The 21,623-nt window shown below is 39.2% G+C and overlaps 1 pseudogene; it reads right to left on the reverse strand.

The window, feature by feature from the left end:
* Positions 1-15,785: 15,785 nt before the first annotated feature.
* LOC150009210 (small ribosomal subunit protein uS17 pseudogene) lies at positions 15,786-16,244 on the reverse strand (annotated as a pseudogene).
* Between the last annotated feature and the right edge of the window lie 5,379 nt (positions 16,245-21,623).

Raw genomic sequence — 21,623 nt, forward strand, 5'->3', positions numbered from 1 at the left:
ATTATCGTTTCCTCATTTTGTACAGGTTGATTGTTTCTTTCTTCCTTATGTTCCAAATCATTGATTGGAACCCCAGTTTCCTTCCCTTCACCATTGGTTTCATGTGGATTTTCCTTAGCTTCACTTAGCATAGCCTTCACTTCTTCCCTCATGCATTTGCAGTACTCAAACATATCTGTCAAGTCTGTGAGCATCTTTGTCACCAGTGTTTTGAGCTCTGTGTCTGTTAGGTTGGCTATCTCTTCATCACTTAAGTTTCCCACTGGAACTTTGATCCATTCCCTGTTTTGGGCCACACTTCTCTGTCTCCTTAACTTGACAGCCTCCTGTGTTTGCCTCTGTGTCTTAGGTAGAGCTGTCACATGTGTTATGTTGTAAGGGGCGGAGCCTTAGGTATTCATCAGTACAGGGCAACCTATTTCACCACGTTGTGGTGTTGTATGTGGGGGAGGGGTCTGAGAGAGAACAATGCTGCTTGCTCAGCACTAACCCCTTTTCCAGACACATCTCCTACTTCCTGTATGAAACTGGCACCTCTCTGGCTGTTGTGGGTCCCAAAGTGAGTGGCTCTGCGGACATTCTAGGACCGTGGGGGCCCTCTAAACAAACAGATTCTGCCAAAAGATCGGCAGTTTCTTCCTCCACCCCAACACCTGCTGGTTTGCACAGTCAGAAGCAATGAGGCTTTCTCCAGTGCTGGAACCATGAGCTGTGCAGTCTGGTTGGGTGCTGGGAGCACTCCCTAGGTGTCCCTCCCCACTTTTTATAAAAAAAGTGTAACTGCGCTTTTGCCAGCTGACCACAGCTGCCATTGCCCCAGCCACTGCCACCTCCACACCACATCTTCTCTGCCCCAGCTCCGCCCCTCCTACCTGTCTGGATGAGTATTTCTTCATTATATCTTTGTTTGCTGGACTTCCATTCAGCTCAATTTTCTTGAACTTCTGTTGTCTCCAGTTTTGAGATAGTTGTATCCCTTCTTAGTTGTGGAAGGAAATGCAACATGTCTGTCTAGGCCTCTATCTTGGCTGGAAGTCCATTCATCAATTTACAACTTAGTTTTTCAATCTCTTTCAATCCCCACACTAAAACAGAGCAACTAGATAGAAAAAGTGGAACCTAATGGGCAACATCTTAAAACAAATTTAGGGAACAAGATATCCTTACTAACTTCAAAATTCAAGAAGATGGGGCACACCACTAACAGACATGACAGATGCATGGTCCCAATGTCTTGGAGGCAAAACCTGACAGACTTGAGAAAAAGAGAAAACCCCACTATGTGCAACTAGAGAACAAAAGAAATAGTGCCTTAAAGAAACAGAAGGTGAAAAGGAAGAAAAATTCAAAAGTTAATAAGAAATGAAGAACACAGATAGGTGTATACCCATGTTCACATTAGCCGAAGGTAGAAACAACCCAAAAGTCCATTGATAAATGAATGGATAGACAAAATGTGGTAGATCCATGCAATTGAATATTAAATATTATTCAACCATGAAAAAGAAGGAAATTCTGACACATGGTATAACATGAATGAAACTTAAAAACATTACATTAAGTGAAATAAGGCAGTGGAAAAAAGTGAGATATTGTGTGATTCCACTCTTATGAAGTACTTAGAGTAGTCAGATTCAGAGACAAAAAGTAGAATCATAGGTTCCAGGGGTTTTGGGGAGGAGCAAATGGGTCACAGAGTTTCCATAAAAAGTTTTATAGATTGAAGGCAGTGATGGTTGTACAACAATGTGAATATACTCAACTTCACTAAACTGTATCTTTAAATATTGGTCAAAATGTTAAGTTTTATGTTACGTATACGTCACCACAATTTTAAAAATAAATAAAAACTTATTTCAAAAGAAGAAATGAAGAAGAGATCATGAGAATGACAAGTGTAGACACTAGGCAAAGAAGATTGAACACACGGATAACAGGAATTTCTGAAGATGAGAAGCATAGCAAGGGAACAGAAGAAATATTAAAAACTATATTGAAAAAATTCTAAAATTGAAAAAAAATAATTTGAAACTACATGTTGAAAGCACACAGTGCATACATAAAAACATTGCTCTAAAATGATCAATAACAAAACATATTCTAGTAAAATAATTTTGTACTTAAAAATATTTTTCCACATCTAGCAAAAAAGAGTTTGTGACTTTTAAGGGAAAATTAGATTATTACTATTAAGGCACTGAAAGCCAGGCTTTATGTCAAAAGAAAATTAATATATCTAAGATAATCAAGGAAAAAGAAAAGCACCAAGATCTTATATGTAGCAAAATTTATTTTTTAAGTACAATGGGCACAGACAACCCTATGAAATATTGTTCCTACAAGCTCCTTCTGAGTAATCTACTATGGAATGCGTTTTAGATAACCAAAATAACTAAAAGGTGAATCATACCATGAATGACTGCTAATGAAAATTAAATAAATAGCTACTAGATTCAAGATGGTGGAGGAATAAGTACTAACCTCCTCCCAGGACCAGTCTGGATTTACAACTTAATTTTGGAGAAATCATCTGGAATAACCAACTAACACTAGCTGGAGAGAAGTCTTATAACCACTGAGAGACAAAAAAGGCCGCTACATCACAACGTGACTGGTAGGGAGTGTGTAGATGCAAAAGGGCTGGGTGGGCTCCCACAGGTGGCAGCTGAAGGGACTGAGAAACAGCTCAGCAGCCAAGGGTTCCCCCTGAGAAGGGCAGGGTCTAAACCCCAAGCTGGACTTCCCAGCCTACAGCAACAGAGTGAAAAGTAAAATAGTATCCAGCTGTGAAAAGTGAAAAGCCACAGGGTTTCTTGCTAGCTGGAAAGAAACAGCTGGAGAAAAAGAGCTCTTAAGCGGATCACGTACAAAAATATTTTGGCCTCCACTTACCCTGGGCTCAAGCAGAGGGACGGCAGAGAGGAACAGAGACACTTGGGGAGAACTTGGTGCAGTTGCTTTGAGGGGAGAACTGGGAGAGCAGCCGACCAGGTCCCAGTGCTGACTCATTCCCAATACTGCAGGAAGACCATTCCCCTCCAAGTGGTATCAGCCTGAGGGAAAGCAATAGCCCTGCCCACAGGAGTTAAGCTGACCTACCGTAGGTGCTTAAGCCTGACAGTTGATCACAGATTGAATAGATTAACAACTAAAGGAGACAGCAACAGCAGTAGACCTCTGGTAGTCTCCAACAGACTGTTTATGCCCAGACTGGTAGATGATTTGACGCCACCAGGGGCAGATCCAGGAAGTGCAGATCAATCTAAGAAGCAGCAACAAACAAGAAGAGTCACAGAAATGGGGAGACAGAGAAACAACTCCCCATCGAAAGGAAAGGAAGAATCCCCAGAAAGAGTGCTAAGTTAAATAGAGGGGAGCAAACTATCAGATATTGAATTCAATACATGGATTATGGGGAATATCAATGATCTCAGCGAGCTCAAGGAAAACTACAAAGAACTCCAGGGAAACTACAAGGAACTACAAGGAAACAACAAGGAACTTACTGAGAATTACAGCAGCATGAAAAAGGACATAGAAGCTATCAATAAGAGCCAGGAGGAAATGAAGAATACGATCTCTGAATTGAAGAACACAACAGAAGGAATTAAAAGTAGGCTAGAGGAAGCAGAAGATCGGATCAGCGAGCTCGAGGACAACGTAGACAAAAACTCCCAGACAGTGCAACAAAATGAAAAAAGACTGAACAAGACTGAAGAGGTTTTAAGATAGCTGCAGGACAACATGAAATGTAATAATATCCATATCATAGGAATTCCAGAAGGAGAGGAAGAGCAGGGATAAAAAACCTATTTGAAAAACTAATGACAGAAAACTTCCCTAACATGAGGAGAGAAAGAGTCATGCAAGTCAGGAAGCACAGAGGGTCCCAATGAAGATTAATCCCAACAGGCCCACTTCAAGACATATCATAATTAAAATGGCAATATTCAAAGACAAAGAGAGAATCCTAAAAGCAGCAAGAGAGAAACAACTAATAACATACAAAGGAGCCCCAATAAGGCTATCATCGGATTTCTCAGCAGAAACACTACAAGCCAGAAGGGAATGGCAAAAAAATATTCCAAGCAATGAAAAACAAAGGCCTACAACCAAGAATACTCTACCCAGCAAGGCTCTCATTCAAAATGGAAGGTGAAATAAGGAGTTTCTAAGACAAAAGAAGTCTAAAAGAATACATCTCCACCAAACCAGCATTGCAAGAGATGCTAAAGGGTCTGCTTTAAGAAGATGAAGAAACATAGAGAGATAGAGAGGAACACAAGTACATAGGAAGAAAATGACAATGAATAAGTATCTATCAGTAATAACCTTAAATGTAAATGGATTAAATGCTCCAATCAAAAGACATTGGGTAGCTGAATGGATTAGAAAGCATGACCCACATATATGCTGTCTACAAGAGACCCACCTTAGAAAAAATGATCTATACAGACTGAAAGTGAAGGGATGGATAAAAGTATTTCAAGCAAATAGACATGAAAAAAAAAAAGCTGGGGTAGCAATACTGATATCAGACAAAACAGATTTCACAGCAAAGGCCATAAAAGAGACAAAGAAGGGCATTTCATAATATTTAAGGGGAAAATCCATCAAGAAGATATAACCCTGGTAAACATATATGCACCCAACTTAGGAGCACCTAAATATGTAAGGAAAATTTTGAAAGACTTCAGGAAGGATATAGACAGCAACACACTCATAGTAGGGGACTTTAACACCCCATTGTGAACAATGGACAGATCTTCGAAGCAAAGAAACACCAAAGATATTGAGGCATTGAACAACACTCTAGATCAAATGCACTTAGTTGGTATATAGAAAACTTTTTACCACAAAGAAGCAAAATATACTTTCTTTTCAAATGCACATGGAACATTTTCAAAGGTAGACCACATGGTAGGACAGAAAACAAGCCTCAACAAATTCAAGAAAATTGAAATTATGTCAAGCATCTTCTCAGATCACAATGGCTTAAAATTGGAAATCAACCTCAAGGAAAAAACTAAAAAACATTCAAATTCAGGGAGAATGAATAACATGTTATTAAATAACAAATGGGTTAACAATGACATCAAGGAAAAAATCAAAAAGTTTCTGGAAACGAATGATAATGAACACACAACAACCACAAACCTATAGGATACAGCAAAACCAGTTCATAGCAATACAGGCCTACCTAAAAAAGATGGAAGAATCTCTAGTAAAAAATTTAACCCTACAGCCATGAGAACTAGACAAAGAACAACAAACAAAGCCCACTGCGAGTAGAAGGAAGGAAATCATCAAGATCAGAGCAGAATTAAATGACATAGAGACTAAACAAACAATTCAAAATATCAACAAAAGTAAGAGCTGGTTCTTTGAAAACATAAACAAAATTGACAAGCCTTTAACCAGGCTCATCAAGAAAAAAAGAGAGAGGACCCAAATAAATAAAATCAGAAATGAAAAAGGAGAAATCACAACCGATACCACAGAAATACAAAGGATTGTAAGAAATTATTACAAATAACTGTATGGCAAGAAATTTGACAACCTAGAGGAAATGGACAAATGTCTGAAAACATATAATCTTCCAAAACTGAATCAGGAAGAAGCAGAAAGCTTGAAGAGACCAATAACAACTAGTGAAATTGAAGCAGTAATAAAAAAAACTCCCGGCACACAAAAGCACTGGACCAAATGGCTTCACAGGTGAATTTTACAAAACATTTAGGAAAGAACTAAGTCCTATCCTCTTCAGACTATTCCAAAAAATTCAAAAATAGGGAAGACTCCCAAACTTGTTCTATGAAGCCAGTATTACCCTAATTCTAAAACCAGGTCAAGACACAACAAAGAAAAAACTACCAGTCAAAATCACTGATGAACATAGATGCTAAAATCCTCAACAAAATATTGGCAAACTGGATCCAGCAACACATTAGAAAGATTATACACCACGATCAAGTGGGATTCACCCAGGGATGCAAGGATGGTTTAATATTTGCAAATCAATAAATGTAATACACCACCTAAACAAAATGAAAGACAAAAACCACATAATCATATCAATAGGTGAAGAAGAAGCATTTGATAAAGTACAGCACTCATTTATGATGAAAACTCTCAGCAAAATGGGAATAGAGGGAGCATACCTTAACATAATAAAGGCCATATACGAGAAACCTGAAGCCAACATTGTACTCAATGACGCTTCGCAAGATGTCAACACGGGAGGAGACAGATACCATGTCACTCCCGAGTCGGACTGCACAACCATTCTCGGCGGTGCAGATAGACTCTTAAGAAGCTACACCATCGTCTCTCGAGACGGACGGCTGCCGACGACGACGACGACGACGACTCAATGTTGAGCATTGTACTCAATGAGAGCATTCCCGCTGAGGTCAGGAACAAGACAAGGATGTCCACTCTCTCCACTCCAATCATAGTCTTGGAAGTTCTAGCCATAGCAATCAGACAAGAAAGAGAAATAAAAGGCATCCAAATTGGAAAAGAGGAAGTAAAACGGTCATTATTTGCAGATGACATGATAGTGTACATAGAAAACCCTATAGACTCCACCAAAAAAACTATTTGACCTAATAAGTGAATTTGGCAAAATAGCAGGGTACAAAGTCAATATTCAGGAATCAAAGGCATTTCTGTACACCAACAATAAAATTTCAGAGATAGAAACTAAAAGAAAAATCCCATTTACCATAGCAACAAGAAAAATAAAGTATCCAGGAATAAACTTAACCAAGGAGGTAAAAGACCTGTACTCGGAAAACTACATAACACTGAGGAAAGACATTAAGAAAGATACAAATAAATGGAAGCATATACCATGTTCATGGATGTGAAGAATCCACATCATTAAAATATCCATACTACCCAAAGCAATTTATAGATTTAATGTAATCCTTATTAAAATATCAATGACATAGTTCACAGACCTAGAACAAATACTTCAAAAATTTATATAGAACCAAAAAAGAGCCCGAATAGCCACAGCAATCTTGAGGAAGAAGAACACTGTAGGAGAAATCACAATACCTGATATCAAACTATACTACAAGGCCACGGTAATCAAAACAGCCTGGTACAGGCATGAAAACAGACATATAGATCAATGGAACAGAATAGAGAGCCCAGAAAGAAACCCATGTCTATATGGTCAACTAATATTTGACAAAGGGCGAAGGAACATAAAATGGAGTGAGAAGAGCCTCTTCAACAAATGGTGTTGGGAGAACTGGACAGGGACATGCAAAAAAATGAAACTACACCACTAACTTACACCGTACACCAGAATAAATGCAAGATGGATCAAAGACTTAAATGTAAGTCATTGTGCCATAAAAGTCCTAGAGGAAAACATAGGCAAGAAAATTTCAGATATCCCACGTGGCAACATTTTCACTGATATATCTTGTAAGGCAAGGGAAATAAAGGAAAGAATAAACAAATGTGACTACATCAAACTAAAGAGTTTTTGCTCAGCAAAAGAAAACATCAGCAAGATGAAAAGGGAACCAACTGTATGGGAAACTATATTTGCCAATGATACCTCAGACAAGGGTTTGGTCTCTAAAATATATAAAAAACATATATGATTCAACACCAAGAAGACAGACAACCCAATTAAAAAATGGGCAAAGGGCCTGAACAAACACTTCTCCAAGGAGGACATACAGAGGGTCCAGAGGCATATGAAAGAATGCTCAACATCACTCACCATCAGAGAGATGCAAATAAAAACCACAATGAGATACCACCTCACACCAGTCAGAAAGGCCATCATCAACATATCAACAAACAACTTGTGCTGGAGAGGATGCAGAGAAAAGGGAACCCTGGTGCACTGCTGGTGGGAATGCAGACTGGTGCAGCCACTATGCAAAACAGTTTGGAATTTCCTCAAAAAACTAAAAATGGAGCTGCCTTTTAAACCAGCAATTCCATTGCTAGGATTATATCTGAAAAATCCTGAAACACCAATTCAAAAGAACTTATGCACCTCTATGTTCATAGCAGCACTATTTACAATAACCAAGTGCTGGAAACAACCTAAGTGCCCATCTGTAGATGAATGGATCAAAAAACTGTGGTACATTCACACAATGGAGTACTATGTAGCAGAAAGAAAGAAGGAACTTCTACCATTTGCAACAACATGGATGGAACTCGAGAGAATTATGCTTAGTGAAATAAGCCAGGCAACGAAAGAAAAATACCTTATGCTATCACCTATTACAGGAGATTAATGAACAACACAAACAAATGAGCAAAATTGAACCAGAGATATGTAAACAAGGAATAGACTAACAGTAACAACTGGGGAGAGGGGGGAGAGAAGGGGGTAAAAAGAGGAAGGGTCTAGTCAAAGAACATGTATAAATGACCCACGGACATGGAAAACTGAGTGAGGACTGAATGTGGGGGAAGGGAGGGACAGGGTGCAGGGAAGCAGGAGGGAAGAAATGTGGGACAACTGTAATATAAAAAGAAACAAAAACATTTTTAGTGGGAGACAAAAAGCAAATATAAAGAATGGAAATGCAATGTTAGTGAACATTAGTAGGACAAGGATTTTACTTCACATTGTATATTTTCTCTCTCTCTGATTCCTCCAGAATTTGGCATTCTGAAGAAGTAAGTAATGACATAAGGTTCTTTGCATCTTATTAAGACCAGTTGTTAATAGAGGTTTTGTTGACCAAGACTTTGACTGGAATGTCATGCCTAAAGGAGACATGCTTGGGCTCTGGTTGTTACCAAAAAGCCCTGAGGAACTAGGATTGATTTTCGAAGGTAATAAAAACCCATGAGAAAAAAGGCCTGGTACCTTGGTTGGTTGTGTGGTGCTTGGCAATCTTTCCAGGGAAGGAATGAAGGTTGTTTTCCTGAAAGATGGCAAGAAGGGACCTTAAGGCACAATGGAAAACCTGAAGGACTTGGAAAAGACAGGTGTGTACAGGCAAGGCTGAATTGCACGTATGTGGCTCAGCTTCTGTGCCCTGAAGGGCAGACTGAAGCTCACCCTAAATATTCCTTGTATAAGTTCCAGCAAAGCAGAACTAAAGATCATAAGTGATCATTTACTGCTCTTGTTGTGTTTATGCAAATGAACAAGATGAATTAAAAATGGACCTAATGCAGTCCCTTTAATGACAAGGAGGGTAATCCTAGGGAGAAAAATTGTGATTCAAGGAAAATCACAATGCTCAGTGGTAGACTATAAAGTAGTGCAGCTAACCGTCTTTAGAGTTTCTTTTCATTTAAAATATGTTTTCATTTGAAAGTTAAACTATGTCTGTGGTGTCATCCAAGATGTTTAATTTACAGGCAAGAAGAATGTCAAATGCCTTGCAACTAGATGTCTTTCCAATAAGACAGTCTTACAGATTTAGAGACTTGTTTGTGGGTTATGTTGCATAAATTAACACGTGTTTTCTGTTTTCAAAGGGCATAAGCCTATGATCTCATTACCTGAGTGACTGTCTCTATGTATAGGCCTCAGTTAATCCTGTCTGCATTGCTGCCTCCTGAGACTCAATGGTTTGGCTGAACTAAGTGGCTGGGTTGGTGAAGAATGGTGTGGTCTGTGGGCTTCACTTTAAAACTGGTTTCCCTTTTCTATCCTAATGGCTTGGACAGAAAGGGTCCAGAGGTCTGAGAGGGGGGAAACCTAAAATATTTCCCTCTGCCCAAACTAAGTATAATGGGCAAAAGGGTTTGGACAGGTGAGATGTGCCTGGCACACCTTCCTCCAAAGAAGCCCTTATTTTGCCTAATTGGGGACATTGAAAAATTAATACCTGCCTTTTGTCATCTATGGGTTATGGATTGAATGATGTCTTTTAACCCTGTTGCCAAATTTGTTGCCCCCAGAATACAACAAGGATGCCAGCCTGTTAAACCAAGCACACCATTGTCCGGGGACAGCCAACTGACCTGGAATCTGCAAGATCCTTCCCCGTGTGGGAAAGCCACCCTCTCCTCCACACCCCCACTCTTATTAGGGATTTCTGGACCCAAGGGTAGGTAGGACGACGACCATGTTCAGCTTGAAGCAGCTAGAGGAGCTCAAGACCTTTGCCCATTGTCCTTTATAAGATTATAAAGGGTCTTAAGTCTGAGAGGGAGGGATTGTTATTTTTTATTGTTTAAAAAATTAATTAATTAATTTTTTAAAGGAATAATATAGGAAAGGGTGAAACCGAAAAGCTTGTATGTATGACCCATGGGCATGGACTGGGGAGTGGAATTGCTCGGGGAGGGTGATGCTGGATGGAGGGGAGCAAGGGGGAAAAGATTGGAACTATTGTAACAATATGATCAATAAAATATACTTAAAAAATAGCTACTGAGTTACACAGAACTTACACAAAATGAAGACACAGAGAGTATATGGAAAAAGTCTAGCCATTATTAATATAATGAGAACGGTCAGTGTAACATTGATGTAAACTGGCAGCCAAGAAGAGTGGACTGAAATTGAGTGAGCATGTGTACTGTGTCACCATCGCACTCAAAATGACTGAGTGAGTAGAGCAACAAATCTGTATCAAAGTTTGTGTTACGCTTGACCATTCCTCCATGGGAACTGTTCCAATGCTTCAGAAGGCCGCAGCTGTGGGGAACTGATAACTGGCAGCTTCATCACAACACACCTGCTCACGCATCACGTCCCATGCAGAAATTTTTGGCAAAACATCAAATCACCCAGGTGACTCTGCTCCCCTACAGCCCAGATTTGGCTCCCTGAAAATTCTGGCTTTTCTCAAAACTAAAATCACCTTTGAAAGGGAAGGTATTTCATACCATTGTTGAGATTCAGGAAAATACAACAGGGCAGCTGATGGTGACTTGGAGAACTGTGTGAGATCCCAAGGTGCCTACTTTGAAGGGGACTGAGGCATCATTGTCCTATGTACAATGTTTCTTGTATCTTCTTCAAGATATGTCTATTTTTCATATTACATGCCTGGATACTTTCTGGACAGACCTCATATTATGAAATGGCTACATGCTCTGGCCATGTAAATACAGAACAATCATTAAGAATGGGGGGTTATTTATAAGTTTGTCAAAATTTATAGACCTGTATACTTAAATGTACCTAAAATAGGTAGCATTTGTTTTATGTAGGTTTGATGTCAATAAACATGAAAAAAAAAAAATAAAAAGGAGAGGGATGAGAAGAGTATATACCAAAATCTTTTAACATTTTGAAGAATCATAATGGAGGTGGTGTTAGTATTACTAATCTGAGACTGTTGTGTATTTAAAATTGGATAAAATAGATTATTCTAATTTTATCACTCCCTGTACCCTGGAACACCAGGATGCTTCAGATGGAAGAAAGGACAAATTGATGTAATAGAGAAGAGGTTAAATAGGAGAAGCCTTGACTTAAAACTCTACATATAAACATGAATATATGAAATATTTTATTGTAAATTATTTCCTCAAAATTTCTAAAAAACAGCCACCAGCTCAGTAGCCATGAGCACCAAATCCCTAGCACCAAATTATCCTACTGTATGCATTCACATAGAAAGCCAATAATATATATGGATTACAAAAGTTGACCAAGTACTCTTTTAAGTCTTAATAATGGAATGCAGCTTGAACAGTTAGCCATTGTCTGCAATAAGGAAAACACACAAACATATGCACATAAACCACTTACCTCCCTTATCCTAGAGAGATGAAAGTGGAATAGAGAGGAATAATAAACATTGTGCAAGGTCCCACATGATACAGGCATATGCTTCTTTGGCTTGGGACTAGTTCCATGAGGGTGGCCTCTTGGTCTGTCAGCACCAGAAATTAGAAATGTAGAGAACATTATTGGGCACCCAAGAGCCCCTTGGTTCAGATTACAGTGCTGCTTACTAGCTGTAGCATTGGTTAATAAAAAAAAAAAAAAAAAGAAAAGCATAGGATGCAGGGAGATGACCCTACCCACATCTCTAAAACCTTCTCACAGATGGGAAACAGATGGGGTTATTTATAAGTTTGTCAAAATTTATAGACCTGTATACTTAAATGTACCTAAAATAGGTAGCATTTGTTTTATGTAGGTTTGATGTCAATAAACATGAAAAAAAAAAAATAAAAAGGAGAGGGATGAGAAGAGTATATACCAAAATCTTTTAACATTTTGAAGAATCATAATGGAGGTGGTGTTAGTATTACTAATCTGAGACTGTTGTGTATTTAAAATTGGATAAAATAGATTATTCTAATTTTATCACTCCCTGTACCCTGGAACACCAGGATGCTTCAGATGGAAGAAAGGACAAATTGATGTAATAGAGAAGAGGTTAAATAGGAGAAGTCTTGACTTAAAACTCTACATATAAACATGAATATATGAAATATTTTATTGTAAATTATTTCCTCAAAATTTCTAAAAAACAGCCACCAGCTCAGTAGCCATGAGCACCAAATCCCTAGCACCAAATTATCCTACTGTATGCATTCACATAGAAAGCCAATAATATATATGGATTACAAAAGTTGACCAAGTACTCTTTTAAGTCTTAATAATGGAATGCAGCTTGAACAGTTAGCCATTGTCTGCAATAAGGAAAACACACAAACATATGCACATAAACCACTTACCTCCCTTATCCTAGAGAGATGAAAGTGGAATAGAGAGGAATAATAAACATTGTGCAAGGTCCCACATGATACAGGCATATGCTTCTTTGGCTTGGGACTAGTTCCATGAGGGTGGCCTCTTGGTCTGTCAGCACCAGAAATTAGAAATGTAGAGAACATTATTGGGCACCCAAGAGCCCCTTGGTTCAGATTACAGTGCTGCTTACTAGCTGTAGCATTGGTTAATAAAAAAAAAAAAAAAAAAGAAAAGCATAGGATGCAGGGAGATGACCCTACCCACATCTCTAAAACCTTCTCACAGATGGGAAACAGTTAACACACAGCAACTTCCTGGCACAAACTAACCCCAGACATTCCAGGTCAGAAGCCTTCCTAAAATGTATTTATTTTTGATCCCCATAAACACTTTTTGCTATTCTTCTCTGAGTCAGTGTGGGAAAGAGACCACTGGTCTAGTATCTCTCTATGCTTATGATTACTTTAATTAATGGCCCCATTGCTCTTCTGTTTCACTGAATCTTGGCCAGGTCCACTCCAGTCTACTCCAGTAGAGCTTCGCAAGTAAAATAATCAGAACAAAGATTGCAAGAATGTTAGTGTCCTTTCTCCCAGAAAACCCTTGGCCTCAGTATGCAAAGTGGCCTTCTCTTAGCAAATAAAGAGGAGTGTATAGGTAGCTTCTCCAACTCAAACCAAAGGCCTCATTGTAATAGTTCTCAAATCTGGGTCTGTTTGGAATATATCTGCAGATTTAAAAGAGAGCATAAACATCTGTTCTAAAATGACCTTCCATCCCACCCAGAATGAAGAGCAGCTGGCAGCTTCTTTAGCTGAAGAAGGAAAAAGTCTGGTTTGGCTATTCTACTCCACAAGGACTTAGCATAAACCTATTGTCAGAATCAGAGAGAAGCTTCCACTAATGAGGTTTACAGATGAAAAACTGAAAATGTATATGCAAATATCTCACTATAAGTATTAGAGGCCATTTTTTCTTCTCATACCCACATCCCTCCTGCACATAGCTTTTCTAACCCCTGTTCCCCATTGTCACTGACAGCTGTGGGCTCGACATTTACAACCTCAAACACAAGAAAAAAAGATAACTTTTCCTATCAGCTTTCCATACAAAAATTCTAAAGCAGGTTTCTGATTCGTCCAACTCGGATCCAGTCACTGTGACCAGGAGGAACGGGAACATGGGTTGTCCACCTGAGTCATACGTCCTGGAGGCAAGTTGCTATGCTTTTCCCATGCCAAATACAGGGCTGCAGTCAGAGAAATACATTCTCTAAGGAGTGTGATGTGGCTGGATGTTTTCTTCACAAGAAGACCAATGGTTTTGAGCAGTCACAAATTACAGAGGTCTTCCAATACTATCCTAAGTCCAAGAGAGGCTGGGATACCTGGTACAGCCCTTTCTATACAACTTCCTAAAGTGCACAACCAAGACTGAAAGTAGTCCATAAGCAGGGCCTTTAGGACGGGCGGCTGTCTGAATTTGATACTCTGGCTAGCCACTTTTGAAAGTATATAGAGTTGAAAATGTTATTATCTTAGGTTCCATAGTCTCCATTGATTTTTCAGAATCAATAATTGGAAGAGGGTCAGTGCTTAGAAATCAGGAAGACTTCAATTTAGGAAAGAATTTGTCACTCCAGACAGCTTGTATTTTTGCTGATCTGGAATTTGCAATAGATGATGACAGAAAAATGATCGATGGCTTTGCTATTGTCATCCTTCACTATTTTCCTTCAAGCAGCACTCCCCCTCACACCCCTCCAAAAATCCCAAGTTCTCCTGCCTGGTTGTCCCTGCCCCTGAAACAGGGTGACTAGGTTTAGTAACAGTTGCTTCCTTGAACAGAGGAATCCACAAGTTTTGAAGATTGCGCAATGTGATCTTACTGGGCTGGGAGGAAGGAGACTTGTCCCTTCAGCACTTCCTCATTATTTCCCTATTTAGAGGGCCCACATTTTCCTCCAGGGAACATTCCTCTCTTACTATTAGCCCATGTACTTTGGATGGAGGTGAATCCACTTTCTGTTCTAGGGATGGTCAAAGGGTTCAGACGAGATCCATCAGAACAGGCATTGCTGTAGTTTTAGTGATTGATTCAGGATGATCACATGATCCAAGTTGATCTAATGAGACACAAAGATGCTTTTGATACTAAAAATAAGAGGCCAAGGCTCTTTACAGCTAGATGTGAACTTGGATTCAAATTTGGTGATACTGGTAGCCACAATGCCACCACATGGAGCCTGAGGATGAAGCAATGTGTAAGAAAGCAGTCTGGCAGAGAAACTTCCTTCTGTTGACATAAAATTGAACACTGGGGTCAGCTTAAGCCTCAGCCTAGGTCTGATCTTCAACTTCTCATCTGTGGGAATCAAAGCCAGTTTGAATTGAGTTTTTAATCACATGAAAGAAAAATAATAATTCTGCCCTAAGTTTCTAGTCCCAATTCTGCAAGAAACTAGCCATATGACCTTGGGCAAGCTTCTTTATCCCTCTGTACCTAGTTTCTTATCTAGGGAGTCATTAGATGAAACAGGTATTTTAGCTTTGGCATTCTAGGGTATTTTGCTGAATTAATGTTTTAAACATGAATTTTTGCAACAGACAGGCAGAACATCCTGAACTCGGGACCTTAGGACAAATAGATATATTAGAGCAGATGTATCAAGAACTCTTTGTAGAAACAGAAAAGAGTATTTAAAGTGTTCAGGAGGAAGAACTGGCTCTCCACACCATTTCAACAATTGAAGAACTGATCGGTGGTGAGGGGCGAGGGAAGGTATGCATGTGTGTGTGCATGTGTGTTAGGAGTTATGTGTTTTACATACCTATGAATCATTTGACTATCTTCCAACTACCAAGTTTGACTTTTTTTTCTTTGAGAGGTGAAGAACTTTAATACAGGTTGCTTTCATCCAGAGATGAGAGAGCAGGAGGTAGGATCTGGCCCCCATTCCCATCTTTATGCCTCAATGGTAATAAAGAACCCCATCTTTCTCATTAATCCTGCTCAACCCTCAGGGACAATTCCTTCCTCCAGTAAGGTCACAGACCCCAGGAGCCTCACCCATGACTGAGAAAATAATTTTGTCTTCTTTGAGGGAGTGAGCAGGTATCTAGTCTCAGAACTTATGGAATTGCTTCTTGCTCCCACCAGCCTTGAGCACATTGAAGTGCACAGTCTTGCTCAGGAGCCGGCATTCACACGCTGTGATAACATTGCTGATCTGGATGGACATCTCTGAAGCAGGGGGACAGGTGCACCAATATGTTCTGTGGTGCTTCTCAAAGCAGTTGTACTTTTGGATGTAGTGGAGGTAGTCTTGGTGGATGACAGAGGTCCTCTGCATCTTCATCTTGGTGATGACCCCAGACTAGATGCACCTCTTTACATTACCAGTGAAGGGGCATTTCTTGTCATTTGGGTGCCCTCAATGGCCTCTGTAGGTGTCTTCAAACCCAGACTAATGTTCTTGTAGTATCGTGGTAGCTTCTCTGCCAGTTTCTCCAAGCAGGACCCTTTTCTTTTGAAAGATGGTGGGCTGCTTTTGTTAGGCACACACAGTCTGAATATCCACCATCTTCCCCGCTGTCTGAAAAAAGCCCAAGTTTTACTTCTGTAATACAAAAAAATAAAAACAAAGAGAAATTGGGTAAAATATAATTGTAGCCCTGGAACATAATCTGGAATTAGTAAGTTTGGTTTTATTATTTTTAAAATTCTTGACAGGAGCTTGACTTCTTATTATTCTAATTCAAATATCCCTAAGGACAGACTTTGAGATTATTTATTTTTACAAGACTGAAAATTTCAAAATAATTTAGTAACTGACTTAAGGTTAACATTTTACAAAATAAGAGTATATTAATAGAGCAAGAATAAAAAACAGTTGGGACATAGCATCTTTAAACAAAGTAAATCTTTTCTTAGAAAAGACAGTTGCCAAACTACCTCAATATTTATAGCTTTCTCTAACCTTTTATTTCTAACTATTTTATGATTTTAGTTCCGTTTTCCTAACATGTGGTTAAATTACCTTTAAAAATTCTAATAGTGTTTGTCTTTTAATAGGACAAATTAAATTATTAATATTTACTATAATGCCTATGTTTGGTTTTATTTCTGTCATCTTAATTTATGGTGTTTACTTTTCATCTTTCCCCAACTGTTTCCCTTTTCAGATTCTACCTAATTGAACAAACATTCTTTCTTGCTTCTATTTCTCCAGTAAAATAGAAATCTGTCTTCCTTTTTAAATCCTTGTACTTTAACTTATACGTATTTTTAAATACACAAATATATTTCCCGATCCTGTTTTCTTAGCAATGTCAAAAGCCATCAGTAGTCTAGGGCCTCCTCTCTGAAAAGACAGTCCTTGGAGCATAACTTCATTCTTCCACCCTCCACTCTCAACCTCCCAGTTCTGATGACAGAGAGTTTCGGTACAAGATTAATATTTTATTGTAGACAAACATAGATTTTATATATTTAATTCTATGACATGTCTCTTCTATTTTATTAATCCCTATTTAACAATCATGTTGAAATTTTACACCTGTATTATCAGCAATTATCTGGACTTTTCCCTTATTATTTCTTTGGCTCTTTCTTTCACTCCATCATGTCTGCACCCTCTTTCTAAAATCATCCTTTACTGAATATTTGATTTCTTAGATCCAGACATCACATGTCAACTTTTCTGTTGTAGTTTTTATGCCTTCTCTGTGGGTTGGGAGAATATTTTTGCTAGCTGTTCTAGATTACTAAGTCAATCTTTTTATTTTTTAAGTTGTGACATTCAGTCCTTATATTTAGTTTAATATTACCAGTCATATTTTAATTCCCAAGACTTGTTCTGTATTATGAAATTATTCTTATCATTAACCCCAGGTTTCTGTATGGATGGTACATCTTCTCAGATCTGAGAGTACTAATTAACTTTCTTTGAAGTCCTCTTCTGTTTCCTGAATTAACTTTGGTCAGGATTCAGGATCAGTATGCTCAGCTTTATGTCTATTATGCTATTTAGTTCCCTCAAATATTTGACTGTTTATACTTATAAAGGACAATGTGCTGTCCAACTTGGTAGCTATTTATTGCAAATAGTCATATGTGGTAGCCACTAGTCACCTGTGGCTATTTATATTTCTATTTAAATTAATTAAAGTTAAATAAAATTAAAATTCAGTTCCTCAGTTGCACTAACCACAGTCCAAGCTGCATGTGGCTACAGGCTATGGTATTTGGTAGGACAGATTTATAGAGCATTTGTATCACCATAGACTGTTCTATTGCACGGTGCCAGTCTAGACTGATAGTTTTGGTAGCTCAGATGCTTTTCTCCAAACATGTTATAGTCACTGTCCCCAGGTAGTGAAAGTGGCTGCTTGGAATGGAGAAGAGGCCCATCCATGCAGGCTTCCCTTCATGAACTGAGCAAGGGAAGCTTGACTTTGGGTTGTGGGTGCTCCATCTCACTTGGGTTCAGCAAAGGTTACTCAGGGCAGTGATCCGTTTCTCTCTCTAGGCACCTAAACTCCAGTCGTAACTTCATGTAGAAAGCTGACTTCCCAGAAAACCTGGGATTGAGCGCCACAGCCAGCCTCTATTTTGAATGAGGAATTTGTGTGATCTTTCTGTTGTTCTGTAATTTATTACCTGTAGACCATTGCTTCTCCCAGACGGCTGTCTCAGATTTTGATTTTTCTCCAGAGTTCTCCTGGAAGGACTCAGTTTTACAATTGTCTCTTCTTTTATCTACTTGGGTTTATAGTTTCCTGAAGGCTGTTAAGGACTTGCCATTAATCTGATGCCATACATTTTATCTCTTCCACACATTTCTCAACACTTCTGGCCCACTGATGGCAACATTCCCCAGTTTCCAGCACTGCCATAGATTTATTCTTGCTCTTTTATTTCTTTTGTCAAGACGTACTCAGTCAGCCATCTTCAACTGAAAGCAGTAGCCTGATTTCTTATGCCTTTTATGTCTACAGAATAAGTTTTATAAGTAATCATAGATTGTCAGGGCTAGAAAGGAAATCTGAGATCCATTCCAATCCAATCTTTTCATAGATGAACAGAGCAACACTCGTGTAAGGAAACTGACTTGTCTAAGCTCTACAGCATGGTGGTAGCACAGCTGGGACATAGGAAGAAGTCACTCACCCCCTCAAGCCTCTGGCCATTGTCTTCTGCTCGAAGTTAAGAAGTTATCAGAAGGGTCCATACTCTTAGCCCAACTGTACCTCAGGCTCAGCACAGTTGCCTTGCTAATCAGCTCTTTCCTAAGCTCCTACTAATGCAAAGCAATGCAGGACTTAATTTTGCAAAATAAATTTCCAACAGAACTGAACAGATTTAAGAGGGTCTTCCTTTAACCTACAAATTCATTTACTCAGAACTGTTCTTTCCCCAAGTACAGTGAAAAATCAAGGTTAGACTTCAAAACTGTGAGCAGAAGGGCCTTGGGAAATGCAAACAGATCTTGCTTAGAAAGTACCGTGAGTATGTATGAGAAAGAAGTTTCTCCCTCCCCGAGAAGTTCTGGGGTGGGAGCTTATTGTCCATCTTAGTGAAATGTTTCACCTCGAGCATCTGCTTAATTGCACTGATCTACAATCTGTTTCCAGTGAAGCAAAGTAATTAAAGTGTTTTAAAATGCTTTCTGAGACTTTGGGAAACTGACCTAAGGTTAATGGTTCATAAACCTCATTTGTGCTTCTATTAGAGAATTTAAAATGTGAGCTGATCTTCCTCTGGACTGGAAAGGAGGAGAGGGCCTCAGAGATCTGCTATGAGACCTGCAGCAGCATGTGCAGCCATGGAGTTATTCCTCTTTTGACATATTTAAGGAAAAGAGAGAATAATACAGGTTCTGTGACTTGTCCCTTAGGAGTTTGATTCTTAAACTTAGAGGGATGCAGTACATTTTCTTGGTTCCAGAAGCTTCATCTCCTACCCGCCAACACCCTAGGACAGAATTTTGAGCCAGAGTTTCCAGTCCTAGCTGGGCTTCGGTCCTTGTGTACTTCCGTGCTAAACACCTTAATCCCTCTACATGGCCTCATAGACTGGGATTTTTCTAGGGACACCAAGAAAGCCTATCAATATCTTTTCTACTGTAAGCAAGGCATTCCTGTGGAACACAGAGGCTTAGTGTGGGGATTATAAACTCAAGTGTATCCAGACACCAGACAGGAAATATAAATAAGTCAAGAAAAAGGGTAGAGACTGAGGGAACCGAGGAAGCTCATCCCTTTGAAAGGAGGCAGCTGCTTTTCAGTTCCAGCTGGCTGCTGCCATGCACAAATGTGTGCTCAGTTTTCCAGAAAAATCAGAAATGTAGATAATAAATGAAGTTTGACTTTTACTTGGTGCTAGTAACTAACTGAAAAACAGAGACACTTCCAGGTGCAAACTATTATACACACCTGTGGGTGATTTGTTCCAAGGACCCCTGGTTTGATTCTTCTGAAAATCGCTATCAAAATGTAATGATGCAAGGATTAAAGAAATAACCACCTCCAGCTACCATGTGGTCAGTGGGTCTGCAAATTCTAAACCGATGCAGCCAGTCTGAAGTCCCAGCCCTTTAGTCCACCCCCATCATGGCTACCCATGACCTTTATAAGATGAAAACTCGTGTTAATCTTTGTTTTGGGTCAAGCTAGAGTGGCAGTCACTACAAGAAAGGGGGGTTCACAATAAGATGGTTATCCCTGGGGCAGAGGTCCTAAGGGAATCAGAAAGATCAAACTTCAGACGTGTACACACTCTAACCAATTGTAATGCAAACATAGCAATTATAATAAATAACTCCGATCCGCAGAGTGCCCAGTACGTGTCAGATTCAGTGATTTATAGACATCATCTTCTTTCACTTATATGAGCCTAACAAGTACCACAATAACCCCCTTTCTATAGATGAGAAAGCAGGCTCGGAGAGGTTAAGTAGTTTCATGGATCGCACAGGTGGTAACATCTAAATTTTGTTAGAAAATGAACTCCCAAGATCTTTGTGTCATTCTTTGTCTCCCTTGAGGATACAGAGGAGAAAATTCAACATTATGTTGAAGTGATTTCCCCTCCCCATTTCCAATGTTTCCCAGAGTAGGCTTAGAAGTAGGAGAGCAGATGGTTGTTGGGCGGTGGTGGTGTATAACTTTCCTTAAAGCCTTCAAGTGTGTATCCGAAATATACAAAAACAAATTAGGGTGATCAGAAAAATCAGCATGCTGTAAAAAAGGAAAGAAAACACTCTTCTGCTTCCGAGATATTTGTCGTTATGGGTACTCTGAGACCATATGGATAACGGCAATTCGGTAAGATTGGCAGGATAGGGAAGGCAAGACCCCAAAAGGTGCTGAGAAAGCACTAGGTGGGCTGAAAGCAAAGCAGGACCATAGGCCACATGTTGCCTGTGTTGGTTGCTGAGGTTTTTAAAAATAACTTTATTGGGAAATAATTCACATAGTGTATAATTCACACATTGAAAATGTACAACTCAGTGGTATTTAGTATATTCACAAGTTGTGCAACCATCATCACAGTCAATTTTAGGACATTTCATCCCCTCCAAAGGAAGTCTTGTGCTCTCTCTAGCTCTCACCTTTCCATCTCCTACCTTCCCTCAGCCCTAAGAAACCACTAATATACTTTCTTTCTCTATAACTTTTCCTAGTCTAGATTTCCTTATGTGTGGAATCATATACTATGTGGTCTTCTGTGAGTGGCTTCTTTCAATTAGTACAGTGTTTTCATGAGTTGTTGAGATATGAATGGCTTTTAAAACTCTCTTCCCTCCCTCAGTGGTTTACTTCAGCAGATCTCTTCTCAATGTTTGGCCGGGGGCCGGGGGGTAGGTGGCATTATAAATCACAGAAGCAGCATTCCTGTCTGAAGTCCTTACTGGAAAGAGTTGAATGTTATGTACTTTCTCTTCCCTGGGATCTCCAAG

Source organism: Furipterus horrens, unplaced genomic scaffold (genome assembly GCF_987537825.1).
Source record: "Furipterus horrens unplaced genomic scaffold, mFurHor1.1.pri manual_scaffold_5, whole genome shotgun sequence".
NCBI classification, from domain to species: Eukaryota; Metazoa; Chordata; class Mammalia; order Chiroptera; family Furipteridae; genus Furipterus; species Furipterus horrens.